Source organism: Humulus lupulus, chromosome 7 (genome assembly GCF_963169125.1).
Source record: "Humulus lupulus chromosome 7, drHumLupu1.1, whole genome shotgun sequence".
Lineage (NCBI taxonomy): Eukaryota > Viridiplantae > Streptophyta > Magnoliopsida > Rosales > Cannabaceae > Humulus > Humulus lupulus.
In genome coordinates this window covers 7,256,126-7,265,853 of record NC_084799.1, presented here as the reverse complement: position 1 = coordinate 7,265,853, position 9,728 = coordinate 7,256,126, and the positions used below count along the sequence as shown (strand labels likewise).

Below are 9,728 nucleotides of genomic sequence, written 5' to 3'. Positions count from 1 at the left end.
TTTGATTATAATCATAAATATTGTTCTTTTATTGAATAAAAACTTGAAAATAAATACATGGATCCATGGTTTCACAAAAATAAAATAATTGTTTTTAACATAAAAATGAACAACATTTAAATAAAAATTTAAAATAAACATAACAGGCTTTAATAAAAAAAATTAAATAGACCCACTTGATCTTCCTCGACTATATGGTCCCCACGAGTACATTACGAAGCTCTTAGGTCCCACCTTTCTATCACCAAATTTCTACACAACAACATCATAAGGAGTAAGCTTCTAAGCCCAGTAAGAAAAATACATACAAAAGTTAGTCATATAATCATATAATCAAACATATCATAAATTTCACAAAGGTCATAACAAAATTTATTTATACTAATCATACAACAATAAAATCTAGGACATATCACAACCTAAATTATATCATAAATCATAAGTCATATTCATAACTATAGGTCATAGGTCATAATAACAAGTCAAATATAATAAAAAGATAAGTGTTTATACATGGGTGACAATTAAGCCCCGGACATAAGTCTGTCATACACCAGACATCACTTAGGTCTGTCATAAAATTTTGGCAACCGAGCCCTACCAGACATAAGTCCTTCATACATCATTGGACACCTTAGGTCCAGACACACCCAGACACACTTACTCCTTTATTGTACCTGAAATGTTAGGTCATACAAATATAAACTACATAACTAATTAGTCATAATACTAAACTACCCAATTTCCCTTACCAAAAACCGAAATATTGGAGACAAGAGCGGGATTGGAACTCCTAAAACCAAACATAAAGAAACCATAAGTCCTCTAGAGAAAAGAGATGAATAGAATATCTAAACCATCAAGATAGAAACTTACCGAAAACCTTAAGTTTCAAAGAAATTGAACACCTAACCAAAATTCATTATAACGATTTAGAATTTGAAATAAAAGGAAAGAATAACAAGAATGTAAATGAACTAAACCTGAAGATTAACAGTAACTTAGATGGCGTAAAGTTTTGATCTATACCTCAAACACCAAAATCACACAAAAACACAAAAGGCTTAGATTGAAAAACTTTTAACCCCAAAACCCTAGTTTTGTAATTATATTAATATAATTTTTATTAATTTTTTTGGGCTCACTCTATGTTTTAGTCCTACTATTATAAATATTATAAAAACAATATAAGGAAATTTATATCAATTTGTATAAAAAATATATTTATAAATAATTAATTAATTATAAAAGGATGAGAAGAAAAAAAAATAAAAGATGAGAAACGAACATTTATTAGTGCCCAAAAATACACATTTATTGATTTTAATAGTCAAAATAAATTAAGTTTTAATTATATTTTCATCAAATTAATATGATTAAATTTATAAATGAAATATTTAATTTTAATTTAGTTTGTTTTATTTTCTAAGATTTAATTGATATTTTTGGCACTTGGAAACAAAGAACAAAAGAGTGCAAGAAGTAAAACTGAAAATATAGTGGAATTGTAGCATTTTTGAAGTAATATTCCCAGGCCCGTTTGGCCCAAGCCCAGCGAGCTCCCTCTCCTAGCGTGCCAAGTGCTCATGTTCCCTCTTGCATACTTGCACAATGTAAAACTACTTGAATCCCTGGTTTCATTACTCAAATCGTTTAAAATACCTTCTGGTTCGAAAAAACATTTTGTACTAGTCTGATTGTTTCTTTTCATCGAGTATTTAGGAGTACTGAAATATGTTTCTGCCATGATTAATAAGTACTGTTTCATGGATCATAAAACATTAAAACTTTGGCTGTTAATCAGGGCAAGCAACATGGGGAGGAGGCGACTGAAGAAGAATCATTCTAAGGCCGGAGAGGAATGAATTGCTTAAAATATTTGGATCATATTGCTTAAACATTTATCAGATCATGCTTTCTAGAAGACAACAATTAAGTTCATGGATAATTTTCCAATATATGCCTGGCTCGTTAGTTTGTGCAGCATATGAAAGGTGGTAATGTTACTATTGTACCATATACTTAGTTGTAAAAAGTAATTGAAAAACAAAAGTATGGTAGTTGCCATTGTATTTGAATTTTGAAATCTGGCTGGGTTTCGATAAATGAAAATTTTGGAATAGTTTAACATTACTAAACTTTCATTTTATTTTTTCGTACTCCAACAAATTTTTAGTTTTTACTATATTAGTAGTGATAGAAAAAATTGAAACAATTCTCTTTTTAGACTTGTCAGTAATAAATTGTAATACTAGATGGAATACACTGTTGCTATAATGAGTTTTAAATTAACAAGTGCTCCTCATTTATTTATTATTGTCTATATATAGGAAGATCATTTAAAGCCTAAAAATAAATAATTTTTCTTGAATATATTAGTAGCTGGCTTTCATGCCATTATATGAGATTAAAATTATAATTTTTTTGGAGTTATCCTCTCTATTTTATTAGTTCTTTGGATGGGGACCTGGGAAAAGTAGCAAAATGTTGAGTGTTTGTGCTGAGTGTTGTGTTTTGGGATTCTTGTACAAGTCTGGAAAGACAGGTTGCTAGTTTATGGTGCTATTGAGACTAGGTACTATCTGTGGTATATTATGACTAACCTTTCTTCTGTTTCTTCTTAGTGCTATTGATTCATCTAGTTAGTGGTTTTATTTGTTAACTCTAACTTAGTTATAAACAACCTAAATTTATTTGGTTTCAATCTAACTTTGAAACCTGTCCAAATAAGAGAGTTACATTTGCTATGTTTTGATTATTGATAAGGCAGCCTCTCTTGATAAATACAACCTAGAATAAAAGGAACCTAGAATAAAAGGAAATATATATAAGGGAAAATATACTGAAGTTATTAAGATGCGGATTCCCTGATTACCCCTAAGAAATTTTAAGCAAGTTTACCATCTTTTGAGCTCGTTTAAATGCCTTATGGTGCTCTTAGTTTGTTCTGTTTATTGATTCATTAAGTATGTTTCTGAGAGTATTCTGACTTACTGAGCTGTAAAACAGAACGATCAAATTTTTATTTTTATAAAATTATTGGATTTTAATGGTCATAGGATCATAAGTTCAACGTCTAGCCACCCAAATTGGAAGGGATAACTCTTCAATAGCAAGATTGAAGCTTAATATGCTAATTGCATTCTTGTTCAAGCTGCCATGTTTTGATTATTAGTTGTGCTTTAATTGATCATTGAAACTGTGTTGATGTTAAATTAATGGCTGATTGTACATGCATAAGAATTTACATGATTGTTAATAATGGAATCCAACATTCCATATGTAAAAATCTTGATTTTGTAAGAAAATGGTTAGGAGCTGACTTCTAGTGGGTTAAACGAGTTATGGGTCAAACTAATTATGAATTTTCTTGTATTTTATCTTGCATTCTAGGATGTATAGATGTCCATAATGTGTAAAAATGTGCAAAAAGGTTTTGAATTGACCAAGCGATAGCCTTTGCAAAATTTGTGTGTAGTCTGGGATAAGCATTTAAAAAATGAGGTAAATGGCTGATTTTGGAGAATAATTTTGGTGGAAAAATCATTGCATTTTTGGATGATTTTTGGAGAATACATTATTTTAATATTTAAGAATCAAATGGCCAAATTTCAAAGGAGAATTTTAAAAGAGCTGTGAGTATGAATTTTCAAAATTTGATAAAAATTTATGAGAATTTACCATAGTTTCTGAATAGCCAACTTTGAGTATCCGTTTTACCAAGTAAAAATGCCTAAAATGATTTTATTTTTGGTGTGTTTTTTACACAGCCTATTATGGTCCTAAAATTTTTTGGACCAAATTAATAAACCAAATAGATTTTATAAAGTCTCAAAATTTGTTAAATTAAAATAATTACACATGATAAATTATAAATTGAACTCAGCCCAATTTTTTTCTTTTGCAAAATGGTGTTAATGTGTACGGTTTATTATGGTTAATATGGCTCACTTTGTTTTGACAGGCTTTATGTATACTGAGACTCTAAGAGTGGAACTATTTGTGCAAGATCATTAGAATTGAACACTTTGAAGGAAGCTTGTTGAAATCAGTTACCAAATAAAAGGTCTTGTTACTTCTGTTTTCTTAACTTACTTTTGTTAAGTGTGCATAAAAGGCTAGTTCAAGAGATTCTAGTGTTGTATTTTATTTAAAAATCAGATTCTAAAATGATAACCACTAACTAATTGGGTTTAGATCAAAGACAAGATTTTAGCTTGGGTTGTGGCAATTAAATCTAATCTATACATATGGAAATAATGAAAACAATATGACTAAATGAAAAATTTAATCTATACATATAATGAAAAATCTAATCTATACATATAAAAGCTTACCTAACCATCTATCAATACCAAGTCAAAAAATTCAAACAACACACAATAAGTTTTCTTCCTTATATCACCGCAGCACACAAACAAATTTTCCAGAACCTACTTCTCTAATACACACAAGTTTTCAACCTTCCGTTATCACCACAGCACACAATTTTAATCTCAGAACCTACTTCTCTATGGATGAATATTTAAGATATTCAAACTCCTAACACTTTAAAGATATTAATAATAAGAGTTAAAAGAACAAATTTCGTACCTCTTGCAAATTACCTTTGCAATGCTCCTTGCCAATTCGATCCCCAAGCTAAAGAATATAATCAATACTTAAAAGAGTAATACAAAATTAAAATTTGTCAATAGATATTAAACAAACATGTATGATAAACTAACAAACTAAACAACATGGCAAGCAAGCTCAAACAACCAAAAATAAAAGTTGGACTATATCAAATCTACTCAATAAGGGACCAGAGAGTGCAGTATTGACAGATAGAGCTAACAAAAAAGACATAAAGATATCATCAGTAGAAAGAGATTTGAACATAACTAACAAAAGACTGACACAACAAAAAATCATATTCATTGAAAATATTACATTAGAAAGTACCAAGGTTATCTACAATTGGGGAAAATTCATATTTAGTAATTTAACAAAATTAGTAAATACATATACATAATCAAAATAATACATTGATCAGGATCATAATGTCCCTTTGGATTTGTTGCGCCAAAAACGATGGTCCTTGTACTTAGAGTTGTCACAAGACCAGCCTGAAAATAAAGGGAGAATTAAAGAAAAGTATTGGGACAAGTATTAGAATGAGCTGACACGAACATGGTAAGAGAATCACATGAAATTCAACAAGAAAATAATGAAAGCACAACTTCAAGCACTACGTCAGCAATTAATAATAATGATGAAATGTAATTTATGAACTGGGTTGTTAAGAGCACGTAAAGATACAACTTAAGCAAATTAGCAAATATAAAAATTAGTAATTTGATAATAAATTACAGGAACTTTCTATCTCGGCAAACCAAAATAACCCATCATGCAAATGTTCAAAACACTGAACTGTCAACCCTGCATATTAGAGAGGGCTAGGGAACAATAGGAGACAGTATCAGAGATCAAATCAGGGGAGAACACAATTAGAAGCCCTATTTTACTTCCCCTCCACTCCCACAAATGAGACTTTCATAAACTTCTGTTATGATTGTAACCAAGCTAAAACACTATCATAGGCTGCAGTTTCAGTTAAAGTACAATTAATTATCAACTTCAAAACAAATTTTCCAAAAACACCAGTACTCATAGATCATCAAAGAATGTTACCTTGGCAACACTTATAGTTTGTTGTTCCATTGCTTCATGTATGGTTGCTCTATCATGTTCTCTCATGCTGTTAAAGAAAGTGATATTAAACTTGATATTTTCACACGAACAAAAAAACAGATGAAACTTATGAAAAGATTAAAATAAAATCATCAAATGATATATTCTCTTTTGTATAATGGTTTTGAAAATATCATTTAGATTGATTGAGGATGATACAATCCAAGCAATTTCCTGTTCTGTAACTAGTAAAAATACTAAAACAGGTTTAATTACAAAAAAGGAAAAAAACACATTAAGCAAGCAGAATTAAAAATTCAATGATGATATAATTATTGATTTAATTATTATCAAGCAGAAACATCGTAATAGATTCCATGAAAAGATTAAAAAAAATAAGTTAGGATTTCTTAATGTCTATGCTTTAGAAACCATGTGAACAAATGGCTTCTCTATGTATTGACATAAAATCAGAAAATATATTCATGCATATTATATTGGAATGTTTCTAGAGAATGTTAATTGCATTTTTTGAGTTGTATGTCCATTCCTCTTCAATTTTTCCTTAATGCTTTTATCTCTTTAATAAGAAATAGAATATCATATCAATGATACTACAAGCAATTCTAACAAGAAAAAAGATGAAGAGATTGAGAAAAGAAATCTAGTATATACAAGTAGGAATAATATCATGATGCACATCATGTATGCTAGGTTTAGATAATTGCAAGCTAGAAAGAGTAGTTTCATTAGAAACCTGAGGGGCATCTCAAATACCTATCAAATTCATCTATGCAGCAAAGTCCTCCATCTGCTAAAACTAGGGCCCCAGCTTCCAACAATGAAAAATGTTTCTTCTTTCAAACAGAGCTGTTACATTTACCTCACATGATTAGCAATCAACACAGGAACAAGGTCGCAGCGAACATCTTTTAAGTTAGGCGACCACCTTGCAGTTAAGACCCCAGTGACTATAACGTTATCTGTAAAGCAACATATTATTACCACCATTATGAACACAATAGAATTAAAAAGGATAAATAATAAAGCAAAATCTGATGCAGAATTAAATAGGAAAATATCAAGCATATTTGAGAAACTTCACCTACAATATAAATATAATTAGTTGATAGATTCAATATAGGGAAACACTTACAATGTCAAACATACTTTTGAGAACATCAAACTATACAGCATGTCTAATAAATTTTTATTGATTTATTGTAGAAACTGGTACTATAAATTTGGACTGCTCTTTATCCAGCTAATAAAAAGTTCTACCTTGGATTTGAATAAACAGAATTTCATACTCTTATATATCAAACTGGTAGACACAAATTACTTCTAAAATTAAATTTCTCTTGAAGTTTAAATTGTATTATCACAAGTCCCTAAACTCATTAATCAACTATTATACTGTTCTTGGTCTAGCAGTTAGAAATCTTCCAATATTTGGGAAGGAAAGGTGGCGTGCTTTCCATCCACATTATTGTCATTTTCTAAAATCTGGATCAAACATAGTAAAAGAAAGTTGAAAGATCATTTATGATATGAATTAAAGTCCAGGAAGATATTAAGAGAGTTAAGGAGGTTCTACGATATCTGCTGAATAAGTTATACTTTAATTTGTATAAACAAATAACTGTAAAGCAAGAAAAAGTGTCCGAATAATTCATAGTGATGTTTCAAACAATGAAAATAGAAGTAATCTAAGATGAAGTTTCCCAAAAGGACACGAGAAATCAGTGATAATAGGAAGTAAATTCAAGAAAACTGAAAATCTGAAATCACAAGAATGTGGTACCTCCTGCTTTAACAACATCAACAAGATCATCTTTTAGAATGACGAGGATTGAACGAGGAATAGCCCCGACCCCTAATACATGTGTACTTTCTTGAAGTTTGATTTCCTGATAATCATGGCATGTTATCGAACCTTCTAAATATTTGAATTTTGTGCCACCACAGAATTTCGATCTCTGTTGTTCAAAGGACCAGAGCTATAATTAGACTCAAATAAGCTACTAGTACCAAAAGAGACATGTAGCACATAAGCAAAAAATACTATATTTCAAAATGTAAATTCTGAAACAAATGATCTTTGAAATTGAAGTTCAATCAAAATATTAGGATACTTTCATCTTTTTGCTTAGAAAGATCTTATAAGTAACAGTCACAGCATAGCAACATTAACTGGTTGAGCTAGTGCTGGAGAATATATATACCTGCATTGCGCAATAAGATGGCAACTGAATGGAGTTTCTAGTTTCTAACTCAGGATAAACTATGAAGCTGCACACAAACAAAGTTCAGCATCAAAAGAAACTAATTTTGATACAACAAAGTAAGACACATAAACCCCAGAGATGAATGAAATGAATACTTCACACTACGCAAATTGTTTGTCGATATATATTTAAAAATCATCCATCAGCTGCATGATTAAAATATTTCACATTATCTTTGTCAAACTAATCAAAATGGCATTAAACCATCGTTCAAAGCAATACACAAAACAGAAATAGCTGTTTCTAAACAAGTCACTTTTCAAATTCTAAAAGAGTAGACATTTGATTATTCTAACTAATTAGAAATGCCAACTTCAAAATTTATATACATTTGTACCTGATACATCCCTCATTCTCAGCATGTGTATTGATAAACTATTAAAGAAAAAAAAAAGTGTATCCAACTGTTATGTGAAAGTGTGTGACATCATTAAAACATGCACCCCTTGACTACAAGTCTGCAACATAAAACTAAAAACGCAAAGCTCTTGAAGTATCAACTATGATACTATTAACATAGCCCCACATGTACTTCCCAAGATTTTTCTGTGTCAACAAATCCACAAATCAATTTGGCAAACTCGTCCTAAGACATTCAAATAGGGAATTTTGTGTATGGATGTCATGTTATGTACTGTAAACCATGAATTGAAGACTTACCTATGCTGGCATTTCTGGCATGAATACCACCTCTCCCCTTCATACATCTTGATTGCCCCCAAGCGAATAACAGTCCCTTTGAGAGTAAGAAGAATCCCTCTATGCTTCACTCTCACGCACCCAATTCTTGGAAATGTATCTATTCACCACCAAAGAAACTCAACAACGGTATATGAATCTTCGTATATAAATATATTTATAGCAATAAAAAAATCCACCCATTTGAAATAAATTCCCCCAAACGATTAAAATAGAATTAAAATTTTAAAAGAACAATACCAGCACATTCAAGGGGAGAACCACTGATGTCAATCCGAACATGAATGAACTCTTTCTTAACTCCTTTTTCAGAACCTTTCAAATCCCCCAATATGACTTTCTACAAACACATAATCGCCATTATAGTCAAATTTCATCGCTATAGTCAAGCTATATTTACGTAGAACTAGTGATAAAAATTCACAAAGGTACATACATGAGCCCAAACAGCCGCCCGGTCGAAAAGACGCAAGTACTCTGTGGGTTGAGAGAAGACGAGCCAGAGGAGGATCATCCTCCATTAACTCAGCAAAACTGGACACAGAAAGAGAAAAATCATCAAAATTCACACCAAAAACAGAAAAAGGAAAATCACTAACAAAAAGCATTAAGCTTAAATTTGGGGGTTTCACTCTATGTAAAGAGGATAATGAAGCTTAGAATCAGTAGAGAGAGCAATGGAGCGGAGTTGATCGGAGTGGCGCTGTACAAGGAACGCCGCCAACGATTTCACATCGGCCGGAAGATCACTCATCGCCGGTGAATTGAAACGAAAGCAACGATGATGAAATATGGGGTTTTGGCGGGAAACGCAAAGGAAAAATTATACATACCTCGCGTTTTGGCCTCTGAATTTCGCTCCTAGTTTTATACGAAATTATACAGAAGAAATGCAGATTAGAAACAAATGTTCGATAAAACAGAGCAACAATCTACACAAAACCCATACTGCAATAACAAAACAAAACAAGCTACGGAAGACATGCAAGAGGGCTGACCTGCAAGAGCAAGCTACGGGAAACACCGAGAGAGATTGGTCTACGGGAAACCGAGAGAGATTGACCAGGA

At 31.2% G+C, this 9,728-nt stretch overlaps 1 pseudogene; it reads right to left on the bottom strand.

Annotated features, from left to right (window-relative positions):
* Positions 1–9,480, bottom strand: LOC133790532 (probable DNA helicase MCM9; annotated as a pseudogene).
* Between the last annotated feature and the right edge of the window lie 248 nt (positions 9,481–9,728).